Source organism: Leptodactylus fuscus, chromosome 1 (genome assembly GCF_031893055.1).
Source record: "Leptodactylus fuscus isolate aLepFus1 chromosome 1, aLepFus1.hap2, whole genome shotgun sequence".
In the NCBI taxonomy this organism is placed as follows: Eukaryota; Metazoa; Chordata; class Amphibia; order Anura; family Leptodactylidae; genus Leptodactylus; species Leptodactylus fuscus.
In genome coordinates this window covers 59,397,085-59,413,441 of record NC_134265.1, presented here as the reverse complement: position 1 = coordinate 59,413,441, position 16,357 = coordinate 59,397,085, and the positions used below count along the sequence as shown (strand labels likewise).

General features: G+C 39.3%; 1 protein-coding gene across 1 annotated transcript in view; it reads left to right on the top strand.

Moving 5' to 3' along the window:
* The first annotated feature begins 1,361 nt into the window (after window positions 1–1,361).
* HAPLN1 (hyaluronan and proteoglycan link protein 1) overlaps window positions 1,362–16,357 on the top strand; it is a 117,288-nt gene continuing 102,292 nt past the window's right edge. Inside the window, exon 1 of the mRNA XM_075262436.1 lies at window positions 1,362–1,505. The gene's annotated coding sequence lies outside the window, so the exon portion shown is untranslated. The remainder of the gene's footprint in view (window positions 1,506–16,357) is intronic.

The following is a 16,357-nucleotide window of genomic DNA, read 5'->3' as shown; positions in this document are numbered from 1 at the left end:
CACAAATATTCTTATTTTAAAAATGACTCTAAAAGTTGAAGTTTTGGATAAAACACATGAAAATCTATAAATTCCCTAATGGCTGCCATAAAATATCGACAATAAAGTAAAATACCACCCTCCCCCCACCCCCCGCAGAGATGGAGATGGAAGATTTTCCGCAGAAGTGTAGCCTCCCCCTACAATAGGGGGCGTAGTTCTCACTTAGTCTAAATTATGCAGCCCTAGATACACCCTCTGGGGTGTCAATAAAAGCCTCTACCTGTGAATGGGCTAAGAGGGAAACCATAGAGAAACCGAATTTCTGCACTGCTGTATACGTGATGCAGGTTAGATCCACATACAAGGTCTGTAAACTGCACCAAAAATCACCAGTGCAGTGCAATACACAATCCGGTGCGGATTTTCAGGCTACTGACCACGTGAACGCAGCTTAAAGGGAATAGTCCCAAATATATCGCCACCCTGTTGTTATTTCTGCAATTGTACTATAGAAGTACAATGTAACTGAATAGGTTCCTGCATGGATATGGGAGAGAGGCGACCACTTCTCCATCGGAATCTGCAGCTCTGACATTACGAAGTAATATATGAAGCCCCTCTCCCACTCCTACACACTAGACCAGTATATTTCAGGGCATATTTTTCCAACCACCGCCCGCCCGCCCTTTCCTATTTTCTTTTTTAAAACTGCTGCCATTTGTTGCCTCTTCTCCTCACTTTCCAACTCCTTCTGGCTGGAGGTGAGGTGTACAGACTCCACTTCATCAAAAGTTGCTCTGTTATTGAAATATGAAGCTATTTCCTATCCAAGAACACGCTTTTCCTGAGAGCAGCCATCAATGGTCCCAATATACTCAGTGGCCGGATAATGCCAGCTTGTTCTGAGGGTTGAGCTGGTGAGACTGTTCCTTCTGCCTGTCCTCGCCTTGCTCCTTCATCCTCACTTTCCCATCTGCTTCTAATTTTAGCAAGTGGTGTATATGTATTCCCAACCCCACCCACCCCTGTGTCACCCTAACCCTGAGAACACTATATATACTGTACAGTATACAGTACTGGGGCTGACTGTTCTGCAAATAAGTCTACAATAAAAACTTGTTCTATTCCCAGGACATTACTAAGTGACAACCTCCTGGGATTTCCTCTGCTGGATGGGTGATCTGACATGTCCCATATGAAGTTACATGAGTGGGATCCCACAGAGGTGCATAAAGGAGCTCTGTAGATTTGGGCTGGAGGTGGTGGAGTAGGTGGGTGTGTAACATACAGAAGCCACTCTGTTGTTGCTGCTGTCTTCAGCACCATACACTAAGGCTGGGAGAGCAGCACACACTGAATGCTGGGCTGGAATTAACCCATCTTGGAGGCGTACTTTAGTTTTGATGACGTATTACTTTCCCTTTCTGCTGGATGAGAAGCTGGCTGTGGTGCCCAGGATCAGGACCTCTGCCATCCACAGAGCCACAAAGCGACTGTCAGGACTCAGAAGCAAAGTTTACAAGGTGAGCGCCTAATAACTAATTCCACAGCACTTGAAAACTTTTACAAACTTTTGTCTTTTTTTTCCTAACTTCTTATAAGTATTAAGCATTACGCCAAGGTTTCCTAGTGCCAGGCTCAGTTCTGCCAGGGGAGAAGTCATTGTTGTAAAGGTGACACCTTAGCATAATGTCAGGTGTACTGGATATGTGGAACAGTATTGAATGTCTCTGGTCATGGATCCTGGCTATTAATACTTGGAGGTTTTACCTGTTGCATAGGTGACAGTTTGACCTGTATTAATCAATATAGATGTAGCAGAGGTGGATGTGTTATTTGACTGTGTATGATGGTATAGTAGGATAATGCAGAGGGTTTATGTGAAGTTTCTATATAACTACCTATATAGATTTACCATATTACCATGTGCTCTGCGGCATCACAAACTTAGCTGTGCTGCATTTACGTAAAAAAAATATTGATGTCTATGTTATTTGATTTACTACATGATTATTATTCAGAATGACAATGTTAGTACCACGTTAGGAGGATCACCTGGACTAGTGCTTCTTATACTGTGATATACAGTATATTAAAGTAGAACTGCAAACCATATAGCGGTAAGCAGGAGTTATTACACCAATATAGATTACCAAAATGCTTCTATATCCTTGGCGCAGAATTATAAGTAACTACAAGTTATCGGTTCCAAGATTCTGGAGATGGGACTTTGATCCAGGGATTTATTCCGATGGCCATATTCGAAGTTATAAAGAATTTTTTTCCCCACTCATATGGGTAGCTGTCTCATAGAGAATTATTGCCTTGTTCTGGATCAACACACTAAGCTGAACTTAATAGACCTGCGACATCTTTCAACCTTACCAGCTACAGATATAGCAACCACCAAATGAACTGCTGTGGCGCGCTACACCGCTAACATGGCAAGCACAGCTAGTGTGGAATTTAGCCACATTATATAAATAGTGTAGGGCGCCATATTAATATCATAGCGCTATTATATATATATATATATATATATATATATATATATATATATATATATATATATATATATGCATTGCTATGCAATGCTATTCTATTGCTTATAATGTATGCTGCGGTAACACACTGAATTTCTCCATGGTGGGACTATTAAAGGATTATCTTATCTTATCGCGGGAACATAACTGCATATACCATTGCAGATCTAAATAAAACCAGATATGATGTTACAGATTAACACTTGTGGTAAATGGCAAACTTAATTTTGCACGTATACTATACAGTATAAACATGTATTATGTATGTACTTTTTATGTGTATGTCTGTATTGCTTGTCAACCATAATACAGATCTAGCAAAGTTAAACATGACTTTTAACACAAGTCAAGTGAACGGTTGTTAATTACTTAAAGCTTTTTTTCCTTTGCTTTCAATGGCTTTTTTGGGGAGTTGCAGCGAGTTATCATATTCAAGCTGAAGATGGCTAGATCTGTCACTCTGTGATATACATAGTACAGTAGTATTTTCTTGCATTCCAATGTAAAACTCCATTTAGTCCAATGATATGATATGACTATGCCAAAGGAAAACTGTCCTGCATCTGCTGCATCTCACAAACTCAGCCCTGCTACGTCAGCCCCTGTGTACTGTATACTGATCCTGCTGCCTGTACCCTATGCAGGAGAATTCATTAGGTGAAGTTGAGCTTCTCTCTGTGGAATTCTCATCTCCACCGACTTTACTTTATAACCTTTATACCTTCAGGCTTGATGTATTTAATAAAATAGGTCAGTTTGAGAAAAAATTTGAGTAATAAAACCACATTTTGCTATCCCACGATATGAGAGGGATGTGAAACGCAGTGTTAAATGATGGCATAAAATATTTATGAGGCTTACATGAGGCTGTGTACAACCCCCAAGCATTGTATTTCCTCCGTAAATAATTGCTCCTAGATCAGCCTCGCGACTATTCGCTGTGCTTGGGCTTGATACTCCATGTTTGTGAAGGCGAGACGTCTCCGATATGGTTGTGATAGTACAAATGTGCATTCCTGTCACTACAATAATACTCAATGGGGTTAATGCATCTGAGAATTTTCAATGGAAAGTTTGTTTGAACATGTTCCAATATGATGTCATAAAGTTAAACAGGCCTTTGAGCGTAATCTTGGCTCAAGAAAGTAGAACCGTGAAAGCAAATGCAATAATGCATCAGGGAGCGTATGAGAATATTGATCCAATGTGATATCAAACTCCAGTACTTATTTCCTTAGTGACATAAAATTTCCAGATAATTGAAACCATAGTGCTCTTAATCTGGAACATAAAGTGTGCTCTAAAACAATACAATGTAATGCACGTTTTATGAAGTGTCAAATTGTGCAAAAAACCACATTGTTCCCTGGTATTGTTGTTGGAAATGCAGTATTGCTGAAGCTACGTGAGATTTTTTTTATCTAAAATTATCTGTGTAGGACTTTCATTACCATCTGTTACACCGTGCCGCCGAGTGGAGTTTATCTTTATAACTGTAGCTCCTTGACAGGTATAGAGCTTTGGAGCTGTGCAAATTCTGACAGTGATAATATCTATGATAAATTGTATCTATGTATCTATCTACTGTACAGGTATCTGTGTATCTATCCAGGGACATACCTAGAGGGTACAACCGGTAGGGTTACAAGGGGAGGCGCCAATAAGTCACTTTACCTGGCCAGGGTATTTAGAATCTGGGTGAAGGCATCTGTTCCATACCATTCTAAATATCTATTTCATATGTATATATTATAACTTCAATTGTCTATCTATCTATCTATCTATCTATCTATCTATCTATCTATCTATCTATCTAGCCAACTAGAACCAGGAGAGATGTATGTCCTTACAGTGTAGATTCCCATCTGAATGAGTTTGCCGGATGGGCTCTTACAATTTGATCAAATAGTTCACTAAGAACCTCATATTTATATACACAGATAATGACTAAGGCAGTAATGCAGTTTACATTTCATATACTTAATATTTGCATATGTCTTAACATCCTCTACAGAGGGTGATGCATGTTTTATGTTTGGGTATCTATCTATCTATCTATCTATCTATCTATCTATCTATCTAAGTATCTCCACCTATCTGTTCAGATCCATCCACCTAGGTCTAACACAGTGGATCTTAACCTTGTTTGATGTACCAAACCCACCAGTTTCATGTGCACATTCAATGAACCCTTCTTTATTGATAAATCAAATATGATTTTTTTTATCACATCCAAGACATAGGTATATGTTTTTTACTGGTACACAAAATGAACCGTGCATATGGCCTAGATTTCGATCGAACCTTGGTTAAGAACCACTGGTCTAACCATCCTTTAGTAATCTATACTGTTCAATCCAAATATTATTTCTATTCATTTTTATCTATCTTTAATATTCCTTTACAGTTTTATAGCTAACCATCCTTTATCTATCAATCATCATTTGTCTATCTGAAATTAGTGACATCAGCATTATTTGTATAGTAAAGGTATAGCTAAATCAGGAGGGCTGTGATGTAATGCCACTTGGGACATATGACTCACTTGCAAAGATTTCCATGAAATGAATAGCTGTCAGTTAGGGTAAAACACACCAAGTCATACTGAAATAGAGCAGGTAACCGAATGTTACTAAACTAACTGCAGTTGTGAATTAGTCCGGGGCTATAGAAAATCTACCATTTCTCCTTGTTGTTCTGCTAATCCATTAGTTCTGTAAGTCTACTAGGAAACCTGTTGTTTGTGAATGGGATATGGGACAGGCAGCCTGTATTCTGGTGACAGGAAAGCTGCTGGGGGTTTGAATATCCCCTTACTATCTTTGTTATACTGGATACTACCATTGCTAAAGAACGATATATTCATTCAGCAGCAAAGACAGCAGAAGGTCTAGATTATAAAATGATAATGGATGGCTCCCCTTACCTAGAGCCCACTGCCATTGCACAGATAGCACATATTGTATGTCTTCCGCTGAGTTCATTACCATATAGTACTTGCCATGCTCATGCTTCTCCTCAGTGAATAACATCCCTTATAGAGAGTCTGTCAGATCCAAAATGCCTCCCAAACCAATAACAGTGCCTTTAATAGTAGCGGAAACAAACCTCTGTGGCCATAAACCAATGAAGCAATTCAGAGATTATAGTATTACGGTGTTTTTTTATATACGAAAATAATCTTGCAAGTGCACTGGGGGCGGGTCTGATTTGGCAGCTTTTCCTATAGACAGCTATGACACAGGCAGAGGCTCAAATTTTCACTTACTTTTAAAGGGGCAACAATTGGACAACAGTTTTGGAGAACATTAATAGTGCTTGTGTCCTCGCCCCAATCGCGCTTGTCATCTGATTTGCATCGTTGGCTTTTGGCCACAATGGTATGTTTTTTCTCTTACTAAAGGCCCGTACATGACAATATAATTTGCCTAGGAGGCATTTTGGACCTGGCAGACTCCCTTTATTGTACTATAGTAGTTCTTTCAGCATCAGACACAGACAGCAGAGGGCCCCATATTTTAAAGAGCTTGTCCGAGCTCTGTCCTGTTTTTGACAAAGGTGACCAATGCATCAAAGGTGACCTATGCACAGAATATCAGCTCAGTCGGGGCCCAGTAGCTTAATCCACCCGTCACAGCCTTCCTACGTGACCGTAAGATATACTTCAGATGAAATTGGATACAGAATGTGGAGTTAGTTGTATAGCAGCAACCCCGGACTTCAACACCTCTGCTCCCATTCACTTTAATGGCCCTTCATACCTACTGAGCCCTGCACATACGGCATGTCCTCCCTGTATAGTACTTGACACTTCTCAGCAATGACTACTATTGAATGCCTTATATAGTTCACATATATACTGACCTTCTCTACCAAATTACATTTAGTATGTAATTCATTGTTACTATAGTATATACGGATATAATTTGCAGGGTGGGAACCGAATGCAAGTCTAATGATGACCAACAAACAATTGCTATGCATGGTTTATATAAGAAATAGCGAGCGGAGCCCATTACCTGTAATCATATTAGTGATAGATCCTTTTCATTTGCAGTAAATCGTCCTGCATTACACTTTCCGTCACCTAAGAAGTCCATTCCGATCCATTGTTTGACATGTGTTTCCTTTAGGCGATGTTATAAAAGACACATAGCTTTAGTAAGTGTATATTGTTGATTAAAGGGGATGATCTATGCGCCATATATAATATGGGTAAAGGATTTCAGACAGGCTGAATATGTGTCCTTTATGGTATCGGGTCAGGGTTACTTACACATAACTGCTATGTATAGCTGACAGGGAACTTCTGTTATCCCGCAGAAATTATTAGACATTCCGGCTCCACGGTTTGTTACTGTAACGTACGGCTTCACTTGAAAAGGTAGCTTGTAATTCGTAGGCAACAAAATGTTCTTTGGGATGAAAAAAAGGCTAAATGTACTTAAGGCTTCAATCAGTGGCGCTAAAGGAGGATTGGAGGAAACAGCTGGCTAAACAAATATTAGGTGTAGAGTGGATGCAATGGCATAAATTAATAATGCTGCTCTTTATTTACCATATGAATGGTAGGTTTGTAAGGGTAGGCTGGAATAAATATGGTTAGTGTGTGCCACCTAGTGGTTACTGCCATGAAACTGTCTGTTTGGCCTTCAAACAAACCACATCTGTGATAGATTTAAGTGAACTCCATCCTATTTCAGTACGAACAAGACGTTTTTTATAAGGTAATGTTTAAATAGAGGCTTGGTCTATGTAAAATTGTAAAATTCAGAAATACCAACGGTCACATTCCTGGCGCTTTACTCATTTCTATAAAGTGTGACTTACGTGAGTCACGCAGACTAAAATATCCGTAAGTTTATAATTCATGAATAACAAACGTAACTTTACTAAAAGGTTGAGTAAACAGAACAGAACGCGGTGTTTTAACTTGACTGTGTTATATGGGCCTGCTTACTGAAAATACACATCGGTTAATGGAGTGCCCCAATGCTAAAAGTAGGCAGGCTTTGCCAGGCGAGACTGGCTTGGGACTCCTTAAACCTTAGCATGCTAGGGTATGATAGTTTCTCATAAACCGGAGAGCCATAGTGCTTAGAGGGAACCTGTTACATGGAAAATGCTATCCAATCTCTAGGCATCATCTTATAGAGCAGGAGGAGCTGAGCAGATTGATCTATGCACTTGAGGCAAAAGGTTCTGTATAACTTGTCATTTATTCATTGAAATTCCTCTTTCTATGCTAAGACGTCAAGGAGGCGGAGCTAACAGTATAGATAGCACATAGAAAGTGAGGGAATTTTCTTGCATTTGGGCCCAGGAGCTTCAAGCTTGCCAAAGGTTCTCAATCGATTGGGAGAGTCATATTTTTCAGACGCTGCTCCCTGGTCCAGAAGGGTCTGTGTGTGTTCAGGCTAAAGTGGCACTCTATTGTCCACCGTTGTGCCATGCAGGGATGGGGGAGGGGAGATTTGATGCCACAGGCTCCCTCATTGCTCCACTATTGCCATGCCTCCATTAGTATTAATATTAGTATTACTTTCTATCTGAACTTTCTCTTCTGCAAGCCCTTGAGAATCTCACACCGATCTGATACTTTGTATAGATGGCAATATAACTTCTTGTATAATGGAGTGTTCCACACAGACTCTCCACCACTGTAACTAACTACTGATCTTGTCACAAAACTATAATGAAGGATCTAGCTCAGCCTCCATGACCGAGTATACACTCATAGTCTCTTAGATTATTTAGGTGAATATGGAGAAAAGGATAATTGTGCTGCCCCCAGCAGGTAGGGACAGTACTGTCTATAGCTGCCCATGCGATGCTTTGGTATCATGGCATTGATGGCAGTGCAAAGAGAAAGATAAATATGAAATCCAAGATGGCGTCTGATCTGGAGCAGAGAAGCTGCATTATAGGAAAATAAGGAGAGTATATATGAAAGTCTGGAGTGTTTCTTTTTCTGGATTTATTCCTTAAAGAAAGATTTTAATTAAAAGCAATTAATACCAACTATACTTGCTGAGGATTTCTTCGGCGTATCTCTCTAAAATTAGGGAAAATACTAAAGACACTCAAGAAAGTCTTGAGGATGTGCAAGATAGCCAACTTATCATGGCCATGGTGGTAGTGGGGGCTACACATAAGACATCAGTGATATAAATAGTGAATGATACTGAAAATACTGAATGATATAAATATTGAATGCTATGAGGTGACCTGAAGCGATAGCCTCATGGGGGTTCACGTTCTTTTTTAATCAACTGCTAGCTGTTGGATTATTGCAATAGGTAGCAGCCTATAATATACTCTCCCATCCACTCTCCTGTCTAGGCTAACCTCTGCTACCGCCTCTAATACCCTGGCATTCTTTACTATCTGGTACAGAGTGCCCTGGTGGTGGCAATAGAGACCGGCCTGGACTGAGGTTTGTGTAGGTGAGTAAATTATCGGCCGCTACCTATTGCAATGAACCACAAGGTAGCGGCATAACCTATCAGGGTCTATATATTTTGTGGAGGCCCAAAAAAAAGGGGGACGTACACTGTATGGGGCCCAAAAAAAGGATGTCATATACTGTGTGGGGGCCATATTACATGTGGCAGCTAGTAATCCACATCACATGACATCAGTTTGTTCTGTCTTTAGCTGGAAGGTCCCTAGCATTCTGTGGCACCAACTGTGCACCTCTTTTAATGTTCATCCAACTATGCTATGTCCCACTCTATGGTACCGCTTTTGGTACTATAGTGCAGGTGACAGGGTAGCTGGGAGGACAATAGAAGAAGGGCACAGACGAGCGCCACTTCAGCGCTTTGCAGGAAGAAGAGGTAAATCTGAAATTCACCAGAGTTGTGTGGCCTGGACTGTATGTCATGTAATTGGGTGTAGAGAACTATTATCTGTGGGGTCACCAATATCAATATGAGGGACAATTAGGACACTATTACTTGTACTTAACAATATATTAACATTAGCCTTAGGGTTGCTTTCAAGGGGCTATAAATATAAGTACGCCTAACTGGTATAGCTATCTTTATACAGTTTATTGGCTCTTTGAAGACTTCCATAAGGCTCATGTGGCCCTTGGCGAAAATTAGATAGACAGACCTGGTATAAGCATCACATAGTATCAGCCAAACATTATATACCTATTGGTACTACAGCTACAATAATCTGTATATATAAACATACAGTATACAGAGTGATAGAACTCTGTATACAGTCATTTGACATGAGTGTCAGGTCCCAGCAGTACTGTATATCCAGTAACATGACTGCAAAAGACTCAATAATACAGAATTAAATGTGGTAAGAAAACTGATGAGGATATTGGAGATAAGTCATTTTTCTATATATGGGAGAATTATTTGCTGTCACCCTGGAACAGATCTATTGACCCTTTCATTATGGATTCTGAGCATGTGCATCTCAGATCAAGGACCTCGGATTGTTGGATTGTAGAGTTCATTCTACACAGGAAGGTAATACTTTGCAGGTTATAGTACATTACGATCATGTCAGAGTAAATGCATTTGAGCACTCTTCTAGTGCCGATTAGAGTTATTTGGTCCTCTAACCATAGTGTCCAGAATAATGGTCTACATTTACCACTTGAGGCATTATATAATGGCACAATGATAAGCCTTCACAAGCTCCTAATATAAGCCAAAACACTTATGTCACTTTACAGTTCATTTCTATAAAGTACAGAATCCGCAGCTGTCCATTAGGACTCTGTGGAGCAGATTGTTCCAGTTGGTTAAGGATATTATGGAACATTATTGAGTTTGCCACCCTCGAGGTAGTTCATGAGAAAACTAAAGCACAATATAAAACCGCAAATATAACATAATTATTGTATCTATATAAGGCATTAAGTAGTATTCCTAGTCTAGATCAAATGCACAACCTGCGTCCTGGGGACCATATGTGGTCCATGATACTTCCTTGTGTGACCCTGGACAGAAATAGCAGTCTCAATCCTTCTGCACTAAACTGTCCTTTAAAGGAATGCAGACAATGATAGCAGTAGAGTTGTCAATTGTTTCTTAAAGAAAACCAGATCATGTTGTTTTTTAGAAAAAAATACTTAACTTGTGACACACATGCTTAGCTTAAAGGGAAGGTAAGAGATGGCACATCTGTATATATTGAGATTGTGTTGAACTAGGATACCTCAGCATCAATATCTATACAAAACACGTACATGGAAAAGGGGCTCTATCACAGGGGAAAGTCATTTTTAACTAAACATATACCTGCATAGCCTTCAGAAAGGCTATTCCACACCTACCTTTTGTATGTTAATCCCCTCAGTAGTTTTTGAACGAGACTGTATTTATCCATATGCTAATTAGCCTCCAGCGAGCACCCGGAAGTCTCATCGAACACTGTCTGCTATGTGTACAGCACAGGCTACTGATGATGATGACTCATCTCCCTGCTCTCAAACACAGCACACAGGAGATAGGGTGCACCGTGAGAACTTCCTGTGCACGCTGGAGGTTAATTAGCATATGTATAAAAACGATCTCATTTAAAAAGTACTGAGTCGATTACCATACAAAAGGTAGGTGTGGAATAGCCTTTCTAAAGGCTATGCAAGTATATGTTTAGTTAAAATTGAGTTTTCCCAATGATAGAGCCCCTTTAACTGCACCATAAATGATGTTACCTTTGGGCACTAAGGTCTGATCATTAAAAAGAGTCTACCACCACCAAAATTGCCTCTAAACCATGTATATGCTGTTGCAGGGCTGGTTAGTGAATCTTTCTTTTGAAGGCTCCATGAGAAGCGATACGTGTACATCTTATTCACTGCTGTATTATTGTTATATCCATCTGTCCACTAGTAAATTTCCACTCCCTCTTTCTCCCTGTTTTCGGCAGTATTTTTATTGGGTCTTCTGGTACACATGAACCTTCTCAGATCTCTTCATTTCATTTTATATCTCTTTTTCCATTGTGTGTTCTCTTACACAGGCATTTGCTTTTTCTTATATGTGATATTGCACATTATATATTTTATCGGATCAGAGCATTGATAGGTCGAAAGCATTTAGAGAAGGCTTTATCTTCCCTTGCATGGATTTGTATACATTATTTTGTATTTAAAGGGACTCTGTCATTGGGAAAAGTAATTGTTAACTAAACATATACTTGCATAGCCTTTAGAAAGGCTATTTCACACGTACCTTTTATATGTTAATCCCCTCAGTAGTTTTTGAATGAGCCCTTTTTTATTCATATACTAATTAGCCTCCAGCATGCACCCGGAAATGTCAGCGAGCACTGTCTCTGCTATGTATGAGAACTGGGAGGCTGATGAGCCATCATCAGCAGCAGCCTGTGCTGTATACACAGCAGAGAGAGCAGTTCTCGCTGACACTTCCGGTGTGCTTCCTGGAGGCTAATTAGCATATGAATAAAAAAGGGCTCATTCAAAAACTACTGAGACGATTACCATACAAAAGGTAGGTGTGGAATAGCCTTTCTTAAGGCTATGCAAGTATATGTTTAGTTAAAAATGACTTTTCCCAATGATAGAGCTCCTTTGACTCTGGACACAGATATCAATATTTACTTATTCCTAGCCCTATAGAGACACATTGAAATATTATGCAATGTCTTGCCATGTTGTATGTGCCAAAGTAATTTCTCTAAAATTATATTCTCTTATTTGGAAAAGGGGATGTGCTTTATCCTTTTTGTGTACTTGTTTTCTCTTTATTCTTTGCAAGTGCAATTTTGCTATTCAACCTGTATTTGATATGTAAATGTGATGTTTGGTGCACTCAGGGTCCTGACTGTTGGTGCACCGTCATCTTTTGTGGTCACTGCAAATTGCTGTCCATGGCATTTGTCAGTCTTTCTGTTCCTCCAATGCTCCAATACGTTTCTCCAGTCCTCCAGCAGGTGTGACCTGAGTACACTAAACAATTTATTTGCATTTGGAAAAACAGGGTATAAAATAAAAGAAGCAATAGTTATCTATTAGTTCCCCTACAGTTCCATCGCCTGTACTGACGGACATCATGACTACACCTGACCTGCAGCAGTAACAAACACTGTCAGAGCACACCAGAGCCTCAGCATAGAAATGGCAGATCTCACTGCTTAGACCAGTTATTTTAAGACAGACGTGGCAAAGGATTGTTATGTGATCACTGTACTTCTAGAACAAAAGAATAACAGATGTAACGTTTAAGGATAGCTTCACCATTAATGTGACCCTAGCCTTGTAGAGGTCTAATATAATTGAAGAAACATGATCCCTTACAATGGTAAAAACCAATATAATATTTTACAATGAAACTCTGGGAATAAAGAATAACACTGTAAATAGTAACCATAAAGAACAATAATACACCAGTATCCTCGGCTATGTAGGGTAGTGGTGATTATTCCTGCCAGCAGCTGAAGTGCCAAAGGCTACAAACTGCTGCCCAAAAATGTGTTCTTCCATCACTGCGATAAACTAGTAATTGCCGAGTGACTCATTCACAATTACCCTCAGCTATCATTCTGCGTTCTGTCCCCGCTATGTACGAAAACCAGATTTGCCCATGACAAAGGCGATGCTTGTTGGAAGCAATGTGAAATCTGATCATTTCTTTTTCATCTTTGTATTTTAAGCTAAATGTGCAAATCTCTCAAGCTTATCTCACAAGTCTAAAGCAATGCTGATAAAAACAAGGACGCTGTGCCACAAATAATACTATCAGTGCAGCAGGGCTCTATGTTCCCTTAGCTCATAACCCACTTCAAGCAACTTTTATCAACTGAAGACCCTGAACATTTACAATAGACCTTCTACAGTATGTGGGATTGAAAGGTATCATTCATAAAGTATGCTCTAAAATTATTTCAAAGGATTTTTCCACTCGAAACCCTCTATAGCAAATAATGTCATCGACAGACAAGTCATACCGTTGCCACATGTCATTATTTTCTATGGAGGTCATTTGTCACTGTAGCAACTGGTGCCAAGAATTAAAGTGGGTTATGTAAGTGACAGCCATGGTGTTTCTTAACCCATGAAGCATAAAATAATATCGAAACCGTGCTGAAGATACATATATATATATATATATATATATATATATATATATATATATATACAGTATATATCACCTTATATAAAGATTCACAATGGATTCTGTTAGCAGAACCCAACATGTCAATCCATCTCTGCATATAGGTAGGTTAGGGTCACCCAACTGAAACAGCATTTGGAGCAACAAGTGTGTTGACATTGCTCCAAAAGAGCTCATTGACATATTGAAAAAAAAGCAATAAAGGCATTGACTCATGAGAGGAAAACACCCTATGATTCAGGTGACCTTAGCCCATATATCTGTGGGATTGGGTTGATATCATGGGTTCAGGTGACAGACTCCCTTTAAAAGTTTTTCACAACTTCCAACTTCGTTAAATAGTAGAAAAAGTATTTCAGTCCGCACTCCTGGGATTGGCTTTTAAAAATTAACCTTTAATTATCCATATAAAAATGGGTAAATCCAATATAAAAGATTGAATGTGACAGTGATAAACACAAAAAGTGCATTTAAAAACCCATGAACCGGCTGACGCGTTTCTGGGTATGCTTTACCCCTTAGTCATAGCCAACTTCCAACTTCGTTATCTACAGCGTAGGAAAAATATATATGATTTCTAGGGTTCCCCATTGAGATCCTACAATCACAAAAGGTTGTATTTGCACCATCCAAAGTCTATGGGATTGATAACTAAGAAAGAACTTCACTCAAATGGCCAAAGTTGACAAGTCCTTTAAGCTGGTCAAATGCACACTATAATTATTAACTAATGGGTCATTTGGGAATTCATCCCTTTAAAAACCATTTTGCATTTACATTCCATTTACTCTGCCATCCATGTAAATTCCATCGTAGATTGGAGGGAAAAGTCATTGACAAGAACTTCAGCCATATCTGGGGTGGTTGGAGGACCAGTTTTCCCGACTGATCAGAAAGTGTCTGAAGACCAGACACTATATTTTGAGTCATTGCACTGAAAGTCTATCTTATTGTTGATGACAATCCAATTATATGTAGTGTTATTACTTCTCTGGGCTCTAATACAGCGGTGTAATCTTCTGTACTACAATTACAATTGACACATCTCAACACATGATATATTGGATGAAAGTTCTGCTTGAAAAGTTTTGGATCTTAGGAGTTCTGTTGGTAATAAAAAGTAAACCAGCCAAAGCATCTAAGAAGCAGAATTCTAAATACAAGCACAACATGTTATTTATTCCATCTAGTCTACAATGTCCATGATTTTTAGGAATCCATTATTCCAACAGTTAACCCTAACACAAGAATACAATAGAAGTCAAGTTTAATATTGTAAAAAATACATGAATGTAATTGCATGGACCTGGAAGACTCTCTACTGTAAACTCATCCCCTATCCCTATTGCATTACACTCACTTCATTTTTTTCTAGAAATACATTTAATTACTACGACGCAATGAGAAATTTTGAGCATAATCAATTACATTGAAAAATCATTTCAAAGGAATAATTGGATTGCAAGAGAACATCATTTCTTCTGACGACAGTCTTAGTTATGTTGAGACATTTTCTCCGGAGAGTTACAACATAGCACTAATTGGCTCTTAGCTCAGTGCACAATTTTTTTTTATTTTCATTAATTAACAAAAATATGGAAGATCATAAGAATATAAGGTCAGGTGACCACAAGGAAGCTACTCTTTGTTACTATACTTTCATGGTATGGGTATTTTTATGGCCATCATATATTTAAAGGGATTGTCTGCACCAACCACTCCTCATTGTCAAAGGGGTCGCATGACAATGAAGTTAACACAAACTCTTTCGCCAATTGGAACCCTGAGAAATCAGCTGTCAGTAAACCGGTCAGTAAGTGTTTATTTTCCCTTTCTGCACCACCTCAGGGTACATTAAGTATTACCTAGTGTCCATATATAATAATGGGCTGCCATTGTAGGACAGGACAGGTCCTCCAGGGTAAGAGACCGTTTTAAAACCACTCTTCATTGTAACCAAAGGATGAAGATCCCGAATAAGGGACCCACTAATGGGGTATTTGGAAAAGAGTCTTTTATCTTAAACTGGATAATCTCTTAAACTCCTTTGGAACATGGAATCACCCATTCCCAAAGGTTAGAAGAGTGCCAAAAACAAACAAGAGCCAAGGGTTTTTGTCCTAAATTCTGAAAGCAGTGGTGGTCGGACTGATGCACCCCACTCAATTCATTTCAATGGGATTGCCAGAGCTATGAAAGTACAGCAATATCTCTGGTGCTCCCTTTGAAATGAATGAAACAGTGCACGCTATGGCCTGATCACACCTCCATTCAGAACAGGGAACAAAACTCCCATTTTCTCCTGATCAGTGGTAGTCTTAGTAGTCAGTCTTAGTAGTCAGGCACCACTGATTTGCAAATTAGTTTATGGGATAACTTGTTAAGATGGAAATACCAGGAGCGTAACTTGAGGGGGTGCAGAGGGTGAAGTTGCACCAGAGTCCAAAAGCCTTAGGGGGCCCATAGACATCGGTATTGAGATTGCAACTTCCATCTGACCCATAAGCCAAGGAGACCCTCAGATTACCCTAACCACACTAAGGATGATTAAACTCCTTAGTACCTGTAACCATCACTATCAAGATCTCACTGTAGGGATGACATAGGGCTGCCGAACAAAAGATTGCATCAGGGCCCACAAGACTTTAGATGTGCCACTGGGAAATACTACTTTAAGTACATAGTTGCAGCCCTCTATAACTTAACTTTTTTCAATTGCCTTCA